The sequence below is a fragment of the Triticum dicoccoides genome, chromosome 5B (genome assembly GCF_002162155.2).
Source record: "Triticum dicoccoides isolate Atlit2015 ecotype Zavitan chromosome 5B, WEW_v2.0, whole genome shotgun sequence".
NCBI classification, from domain to species: Eukaryota; Viridiplantae; Streptophyta; class Magnoliopsida; order Poales; family Poaceae; genus Triticum; species Triticum dicoccoides.
In genome coordinates this window covers 684,295,753-684,305,443 of record NC_041389.1, presented here as the reverse complement: position 1 = coordinate 684,305,443, position 9,691 = coordinate 684,295,753, and positions in this window count along the sequence as shown.

Sequence of the window (9,691 nt, the reverse complement as noted above, 5' to 3'; positions counted from 1 at the left end):
GTCAGGGCACAGAGCATCAGACTGCCCAAACAAGTAGACGGCGCAGAGGACGTGCTGCTTGCCTGCCGCACTGCTTCGTTTGGGCCCGATCAGTTTCCGACAAGCGGCTGGGCAGTTGAACACAACAACCACATCGCCGGCGTCCCTTGTGTCCACCTGATCTACATATGCCCGGCAGCGGATGGCGCGCTAGGTACTACAGTTTTGTGTGGTCATAGTTTCACCTAGAGGAAGATTTTTGGCACGCTGCTGACCCGCCCATGGAGAGCCTGGCCTTCCGCCAAATTATTCGTGTAATATCTAGGGATTTTACAGGAACACTGCTTGTTTTAAATTTTTTTGGTTTGCCGCTTGTCGGAGTTGGTGATAGAATGTTTGTAACAGCTACTACTACATGGACCTTGTAAAGTTCTACAGAACCAAGAAAGCAGTCCGAACTGTTACACGTCGATTAGAATTATTACTGCTGTGAAATGCGGAGATGTCAAACTTATCTGAAGCTTTTGGTTGAAACGTCTGAGTTTGTTGCAGACGGACAGGTTTGTGCCGGTTGTTCGCGGCAGCTGTTGCTTTTGATCTCTGTGAGACGAGACGAGATGGGATGAAGCAGTTACGAAGGTATGCGTGTTTGGTCAATGTAGTGCAGGGCGGGAGGTTTGACGGCCTGTGGGAGGCATGCATGGCTGAGTTCAACATGGTTGGTTGAGGGTTGGTCAGTGATGCCAAACTGCTAGACCGTAGAGGATGGAAGAGGTTCATATTCAAACACGGTTTGCTTCGGCTGATGCCCTGCTTACGGAGACGTGACGTCAGGAAGACAGGAACGGTGCGTCGACGGGGGTGGAGTGGTTGGCAACTGTATCAGACTTTACAGAAGGACGCCGGCCGAACCATATGACATCAGATCAGAGGTGCAGGTCTGAACCTGGGGATGAAACGGGATCAGGTCACTTAGTCAGGTTTGGTGCTAATCTCATCATGATAAACACGGTATTTTTCTCATGGGAATGGATATCGAGCATGCTATTGACCGCCACGACGAGGAAAAGCCGTCTGTGAAACCAGTGGGTAGCCCGAACCAAAGCGCTGGTGCCTTCACTGAATGTCTGAATCCGAAGGTGCGCGTGCAGCCGGCAAAGGCACGGCTGACGGAAGAACAGCGCACATGGATGCGTTCCACGCACAGAGCATTCCACGTGCAGATTCGACGTCCAAATCAAATGACGTTTCGACGTGAATACACTCGTGTCGATATTATGAGATGGAGGAAGTGGTATTATATATAGCTAAACTACGGATCGGGACACCTCAGTGCTGCTTGAAAGTGACGATCAAAATACTAGTACTAGATAGTACTTCAGCAGTATTAACTGCCATCGACGTGGACACGTGTGTAGTACGCGTTACATCGGAGAAGTAAGAGAGAGAGAGAGAGAGAGTTCGAAGAAAGCTACCGGTAATGGTTGTTAATTCCAGAGGGGTTGACTTCGTTTGCAATACATGTGGAGTCGAATTTTGAGGAAGGTTCTACTGGACGTTACAGACACATGTACATCTTCTTAACTGTACGCGTGGCCAATATATACTCCAGGAGTGTGGTTAATTAAGTATGCACTGTGACACTGCAACGTATCTTGGCAACTAGTACCAGCGCTCCTACGGTCCTGCCACGGTGATTCCCACCTAACGACGCCTTTGGCAAAAAATAAAATAAACACCTGCTACCTTCATTCCGTGGTCAACCATGCAGATAGGTTGCTTCACGGAAAGATATCGCCCATTGTCCAAGCAAGGACTGCATCGGGTCTGACATTGTTGTACACTTGGTGCGCAGTTGTTTTCCCATTCTGACAGAAGGTTGGTTAAACTACTCTCGGCGTTTTGCAACTGGTGTGCTAGTTTTCAAGAGAACCCTGATGACATGAAAGATTAACAACTAGCCAGCCTCGGAGTCTCACACACCAGACATGTTAATCATGCATGCATGGGTCCGTCCGGCCAAATGGCCCGCATGTGCAACAGGCGGCCGCTGCGGTAGTGACTCATGAGCACGGACGTACTTCATCCTACTCGATTGATTCTACATGGTACATGGACACGGGAGCTACGAACCACCTCACCAACGACATGGGCAAGCTTTCCACTCAGGAGCCATATCGCGGCCATGATCAGGTGCACACCGCCAACGGAGCAGGTATGCGCATCTTCCATGTTGGTCAGGCATCCCTTCTTGCACACAATTTGCGAAAACTGCATCTTTCTAATATTCTTCGTATTCCCACTGCTTCGCGCAGTTTGTTGTCTGTTCCACAACTTACTCGTGATAATAATGTCCTTGTTGAATTTCATCCTTTTCGTTTCTTTATCAAGGATCGGGACACGAGGGCCGTTCTGCTTAGCGGTCGTCTTCGCCGTGGCTTGTATGCACTTGACGCGGCGACCGCACCTTCCATGCAGTTTTCTCCTCAGGCGTTCAGTGGTGTTCGTGTCTCACCTACACATTGGCACGTGCGACTTGGTCATCCTGCTGCTCCCATAGTCCGTCATGTGTTGCATCGTCATGAACTACCGGTTGTGTCAAATAAAATTGCTGAAACTATTTGTGATGCCTGTCAGCAGGGCAAGAGTCACCAACTCCCGTTTTCAGAGTCTAGTCGTGTTGTGAAACATCCTCTTGAACTTGTGTTTTCCGATGTATGGGGTCATGCCCAAACGTCTGTCAGTGGCCACAATTATTATGTTTGTTTCATTGATGCTTATAGTCGGTTTACTTGGCTTTATCTTGTTAAGAAAAAATTTGATGTGTTTGATGTGTTTATACAGTTCCAAGCACATGTTGAGCGTCTCCTTAGCCAGAAAATTATTCATGTCCAAAGCGACTGGGGAGGTGAATATCACAACCTCAACTCGTTCTTTAACAAACTTGGGATTGCACATCGTGTGTCTTGTCCTCATACACATCAGCAGAATGGGACTGCTGAACGTAAGCATCGTCATCTTGTAGAAACTGGCATTACTTTATTAGCTCATGCCTCCGTACCTTTTAGGTTCTGGAGTGATGCTTTCTCCACTGCCTATTTTTTGATCAATAGGCTGCCCTCACGACTACTGAATATGAAAACTCCGCTTGAACTCTTGCTCAATAAAATCCCAGACTACACCTTTCTCAAAGTCTTCGGGTGTGCATGTTGGCCTCATTTGCGTCCGTATAACAAACATAAGCTAGAGTTTCGGTCGAAAAAGTGTGTTTTTCTTGGGTATAGTTCCCTTCACAAAGGGTGCAAATGCCTACATGTTCTCACCAATCGCGTCTACATTTATCGTGACGTTGTATTTGATGAGAATGTGTTTCCCTTTCATGCACTTCCGAACACCTTATCACTCCTATGCCAGATGTTTCTTCTACCACACCTACGCCTGATCAATTTGTGGATGTTGCAAATGCTCCTGTGTTGCTTCCTAACCATGCTGCAGGTGTTGGAGTGGTGCTCGTCTTGAGCTCCTTGAGGAACAGGCACCGACGCACGCTCCGAATCCGGAGGACGATCGCGTGCATGGGGCATGCATACCGGGCAGTACCCGGCAACCCGCGGGAGCTGCACCCGCAGCCGCCTCGCGGGCATCGCCCTCGCCTGCAGCCGCCTCGCGGGCATCACCCTCGCCCGCCTTGTGGGCGTCGCCCGAGCCTGCTTCGTAGGTGGTTTCTCATGGGCCGGCCACTTCCTCTCCTGGCCCAGAGGCTGTCTCACGCGCGCCGGCTTCGGCACCTGATGGGCCGGCCTCACCGGGCCCAACACCGCTCGCCTCTCCAGCGCCAAATGGCTCAGGCGTGAGCCTGGGCGACTCGGCCTCGCCTCTGTCGTCGCCTGCATCAAGCCCTACGCAGCAACCACAGCCTGCTGCTCCTCAACCTCGCACACGCAGCCAGACAGGTGTCTTTCAGCCTAAGATCTGAACCGATGGGACTGTAGCATGGCTCGCCGCATGCATGGCTCATGCTGCTGAGGATCCCACTGCTGAGCCTCGCCATTTTCAGGCTGCGCTAGGCATTCCTCACTGGCGTGCCGCGATGAAACAGGAGTTTCAAGCGTTGCTGAAGAACGACACCTGGCAGCTTGTTCCCCCAGTATCTGGGGTCAATATCATTGATTCTAAGTGGGTGTTTAAAGTTAAAAGACATGTTGATGGCTCCATTGAGCGTTACAAAGCAAGACTAGTGGCCAAGGGCTTCAAACAGAGGTATGGTCTTGATTATGAAGACACGTTCGGTCCAGTTATCAAGCCCACTACCATTCGTTTGCTGTTGTCCCTTGCTGTTACTCGAGGATGGTTTCTCCGTCAACTTGATGTGCAGAATGCTTTCTTGCATGGAGTCCTGGAGGAGGAGGTTTATATGCGTCAGCCGCCAGGGTTTGTGGATCCTGCACGTCCTCATCATCTCTGTCGTCTTTTTAAGGCACTCTATGGGCTTAAGCAGGCTCCCCGTGCCTGGCATGCACGTCTTGGCTTGGTTTTGAGGGCGCTTGGGTTTATTCCCTCCACTGCTGACACATCGCTGTTTCTTCTTCAGCGTCCCGAGGTTACGATGTACTTACTGGTCTATGTTGATGATATCATCCTCATCAGTTCCTCAGATGTTGCGGCAGATCGTCTTGTGGCTGCGTTGAGTGGTGATTTTGCTGTCAAGGATCTAGGTGCTCTGCACTTCTTCCTTGGTCTGGAGGTTTCACGGTCTTCTGCTGGAGTAACTCTTACTCAGAAGAAGTATTCTCTGAATTTGTTGCATCGTGCTGGCATGCTGAAGTGTAAACCTGCCAGTACTCCTATGTCTGCCACTGATCGGTTGTCTGCTTTTGATGGAGACCCTCTCTCACCTGATGATGCCACTGAGTACTGCAGTCTTGTTGGAGGCCTGCAGTATCTTACTATCACCAGACCAGATGTCTCTTGTGCAGTCAATCGTGTCTGTCAGTTTCTCCATGCACCCAGAACATCTCATTGGTCAGCTGTGAAGCGTATCCTATGTTATATATGTCTCACTGCGTCTTATGGTTTGCTCCTCCAACCTGCGCCGTCTTATGAGATCTCAGCCTTTTCAGATGCAGACTGGGCTGGTAGTCCTGACGACCAGCGATCCACGGGGGGGTATGCAGTGTTTCTTGGCTTTAACTTGATCGCTTGGAATGCTCGCAAGCAGGCTACAGTGTCTCGCAGCAGTACGAAAGCCGAGTACAAAGCAGTTGCTGATGCGACGGCTGAGATCATTTGGGTTCAGTCTTTGTTGAGAGAGTTGTGAGTCCCTTCGGCTCATTCTCCAGTGCTTTGGTGTGATAACATTGGTGCTACATACTTGTCATCTAATCCAGTGTTTCATACTCGGACGAAACACATTGAGGTTGACTATCACTTCGTTCGAGAGCGTGTTGCACAGAAGCTGCTTAGCATCAAGTTCATATCATCAAAGGATCAACTTGCTGACATCTTCACGAAGCCTCTTCCACAACCACAGTTTGTAGGCTGCAGGCGCAATCTTGACTTAGTTTGTACTTCAAGCCACAGTTAAGATTGAAGGAGGGTGTTAGACTGTATATGTATACGTAGACTTGTTTATACGTAGACTTGTGTATACACCTTGTACTTGTACCTTTTGGTACTTATATATAATTAATGAGATAGCCGCACCCCTAAGGCCTTGTTCGTTTAATCCTCCTCCCAAGGGGATTGGAGAGGAATTTGGCTTGTAGGGGATCTAATCCCCCTCAATCCCTGCCACAATCCCGCTCACAAACCACCTCAACCGAACAAGGCCTAAGGGTGTCGAGCAGTTGCCCAATATTCTGGTTTAACAAGCAGCACGTACTATTGACTTGCGGTCACTCAGATTTGACACCACTGGCCATCCTGTTCACTGTTCGGTTTAATAGCTCAAACCCATGCGCTAATGCTTTTCACCGCTGTCATGCATGCTACCCGCGCGCCCAGCACATGAAATATGCATTTCACCAAATAAAAATTATTTCTGGTTTCAGGTGTAGGGAAGATACACGAACATACTATGAAATACGTACAGGAGAAGTATACTGCTCCAATCTGCTGAATGCACATAGAGCAAGAGGAGAGTAGAGCAGCCGAGCGAAGTCGGGTTCGCAGCGCAACGTCCATGCCATTGCCGTCCATGCCATTGCGCTACACCATCCTCCCCGTCATAGTGCACGCGTACGTCTTTTTATAGTTTGGTTCGTTTCTTTTTTCTTCTGTATTTGTATTTTTTTGCGCGTCTCTTTTATCTTTTCTCAGATTTTCGGTATTCTTCGGGCCATACGCAGTGTGTCTCTTTTATCTTTTAGCGCGTGTATTAAAAAATGAATGTGTGCCGGTGGAGCGAAACTCGCGTTAGGACACAGGCGAGATCTCTTTTCTACTGACCTGCTACATGCTGGGCCGGCGGTTGGGCCCAGCGATGCTACGCGCGCAAACTTACTCATTTTCTTTAATCATGATATTAATACATCCTCTCTTTAAGATTCCATATTAATATAATTAAGTTTTTTGTAACAATATTAGTGTTATTAATTGTCAAGCACCAGACTAGAACACATGCACGGTCCAAATTTTAAGTGTCTTCACTCAGGACTACTAGCATGCACAATTATCGTGTATCCTTGTTATATTATTCAAATACACAACTATTAGAAAAAATGCTTGACACACAGTTTATTTAGTTACTTGTATATGGATTTTAGAATGCATGTATTAAAAACAATTGTGTGGTCATAAGAACATTTTTATGAGTATAGAGAACATTTTTTAATACACGATGAAACTTTCTTTATAAACGGTGAACATTTTATTTAATATAACAGACTTTGGGTAATGCTAATTGAACATTTTTGTAATATATGTTGCACAATTTTCTTAAGATGATGAATATTTTACATAATGTGCGGTGCACATTTTGTAATTTATGGTGAACATTTTCTTGATACACAATGAATTTTTGTGACAATGCCTATTTCAAAAATGCTATGATAAGTATGTATTAAAAACTAACTGTGTAAAATCATTCTTGCATTTCAAGTAACATGTCGATTTTTTAATAAAAGTTGAACGGTTTTAATGCATTTAATAAAACCGTCAATACACGTTTATGCGTGATTTAGACCTTTTTGTAGCGTCTCACCCCAAACTTGATACTGACATGTAAAAATTACCAAAAGTGGTATCAATTCGCTACCACTGCCTCAAATGTGGTACTAACGTGTAATTAACTCTAACCAGTTAGACCCACCCCACCAGGCCTGAATCCTGATCCAGAACAAAGTATAGGGTTTGTTCGTTCGTTCGTGTGTCGGAACCAACCAACACACCAGCTTGTTTGTCTTCATGCCAATGCTGTTTTCCTTCCTTCTAACCAAATTATACTTCATGCGTTGAAATTTCCGTTTTAAACACACGCTAATTGCATGCTTTCGGCATGCAGGGCGTCAGTCAAAGCCACTCCCTTCCCTGGTTACATGACCAACGGGAACCTTTAAATAAATGGAAACAAAACCCGCCAAGAACTGACGAAAATCTCTACGAGTCACAAGGTCAAACCTCAACGGGCACAGCTCGTCCGTCCACTCGGTCTGTACCGACCGTGACATAATGACCCTGCCTGTTGACCATCATTTGTGGTAGTAAATTAGCAGCACAACGGGACGAAACAACAGCTTCAGTTTTCTTTTTCTGACGAAGGTAACGTCGTACGAGGAGCAGGCAGGCCAGCGCTTTTAGTTTGTCTTCACGCCAATGGCACTTCCTCTGTTCGTTCGACTAGTACTAAAATCTACTCCCTCCGTCCGAAAATACTTGTCATCAAAATGAATAAAAGGGGATGTATCTAGATGTATTTTAGTTCTAGATGCATTCCTTTTTGTCCATTTTGATGATAAGTATTTTCGGACGGAGGGAGTACTAGTAAATCTGTGTTCCATGTTCGGACTATTTCAGCATGCACGCATTACACATTTTAGACTCGCATTCACGGGCTACTTTCAGGCCTTAAAACATGCACAGGGGCGAAACAGTAATACAACAGAAAAGTCAAATCATGCCTGCCTGCCTGCTGAGCAAACGGTTACAAGCTGAGTAGTTAATTAGTGCCGAAGTGGAAGTGTCAATCCTTAAATGTTTTTTCTGCTTAATTACAACTTGATTTTGTTCGAGACCAATTCATTGGTTAAAATGATCGAGTTTATGCAGAGCCATCGGACTGCCCAATTTCTGGAACATGTATACAGTGACTTCCTTGTACCACACACCACACAAGCAGATGTGATAATTCTGATCGAGCGCGAGAGAAAAATATTGATACGACGACAAGCATGTGGTGCAGACTACTCCCTCCGTTTCTAAATACTCCCCCGTCTGGAAATACTTACCGTTAAAATGGATAAAAGAAGATGTACGAGTATAAGCTCTTTTTAGAGATTTCAAAACGGAAAAAAATTGAGTGAATATACACTCTAACATATGTCTATACATCTGTATGTACATAGTTTCTATTAAAAATATCTAAAAAGACTTTATATTTAGAAATCGGAGAGAGTAGAAGGAAGCTACAAATGGCAGTGTCATTTTCAAATCAAGCAGTCTGATTATGTATCCATGTATTATGTAATGTAAAGTAAATTAGCCCGCCAAGCGTAAGCAAAACGTCCACCGTTGACCCGCAAAATAATATTAATAAAAAGGGAAACATTTCGCACCGGCGGGCCGGTTGAAAACTACGCCGGTCACGCACGGGCGTCACGAACAAGACTCTCTGGTGGCCCCACCCACCGCCCCTCCCTTCAGCTTACCTTATCTCATTATACGACAGCTACCAGATCCAACTCATCTAGATATCTCGCATCGCAGCCATCCCCTCCGCTTCGTAGCTCGCCTCCACCTTGTCCCGAGCGTCGCTACCGGGATCCTCTGCCACCGACGACGCAGTTCCGGCCGGCCATGGCCACCCCCTTCCCTGGTTTATTTTCTTTCTACCGTCTGATGGCTGCCGCTACCCTACCACCCTTTTCCCCCTTTTGATGAAGAGAAACACCATCCTTTTTCCCCTGTGCTGGAACCGGCGGGGGAATTGCTACAACCGACAGGGAATTTGCTTCAACCAGTAAGGATGGTGGTGGGCGACGACGGCAATGGCTACGGTAAGTTGCTTTTTGATTTTGTTTCTGGAGTCACTTTTGATTTTTCGGGAATCAGTTTTCGATTTGCTGCAACAGGGGTAAGATAGTGTCGGGCGGCCGCCGCCATGGATTTTTGCTGCACAATTTTTTTGCTGGAACCACCATTTTGGCTTGCTGGAATCGGCGAGGATGATGATGGGCGGCTACGACGGTGGCGCCATGATTATTTTTGCTGCATTGATTTTTGTTGGAACCGTATCAATTTTTTGTTGGAATCATGTTGTGTTTTTGCTGGAACCATATCAATGTTTTGCTGGAAACAAGATCATTTTTTGCTGGAACCATATCAAAATTTTGTTGGAACCATGTTGTATTTTTGCTGGAACGATATGAACGGTTTGATTGAAATAATGTCATTTTTGCTAGAACCACATTATTTTTTGCTGGAACCATATCAATTATTTGCTGGAACCATGTGTTTTTCCTTCAAACCTGGATGTCGTGCTCTGTCTTTTGTGCTA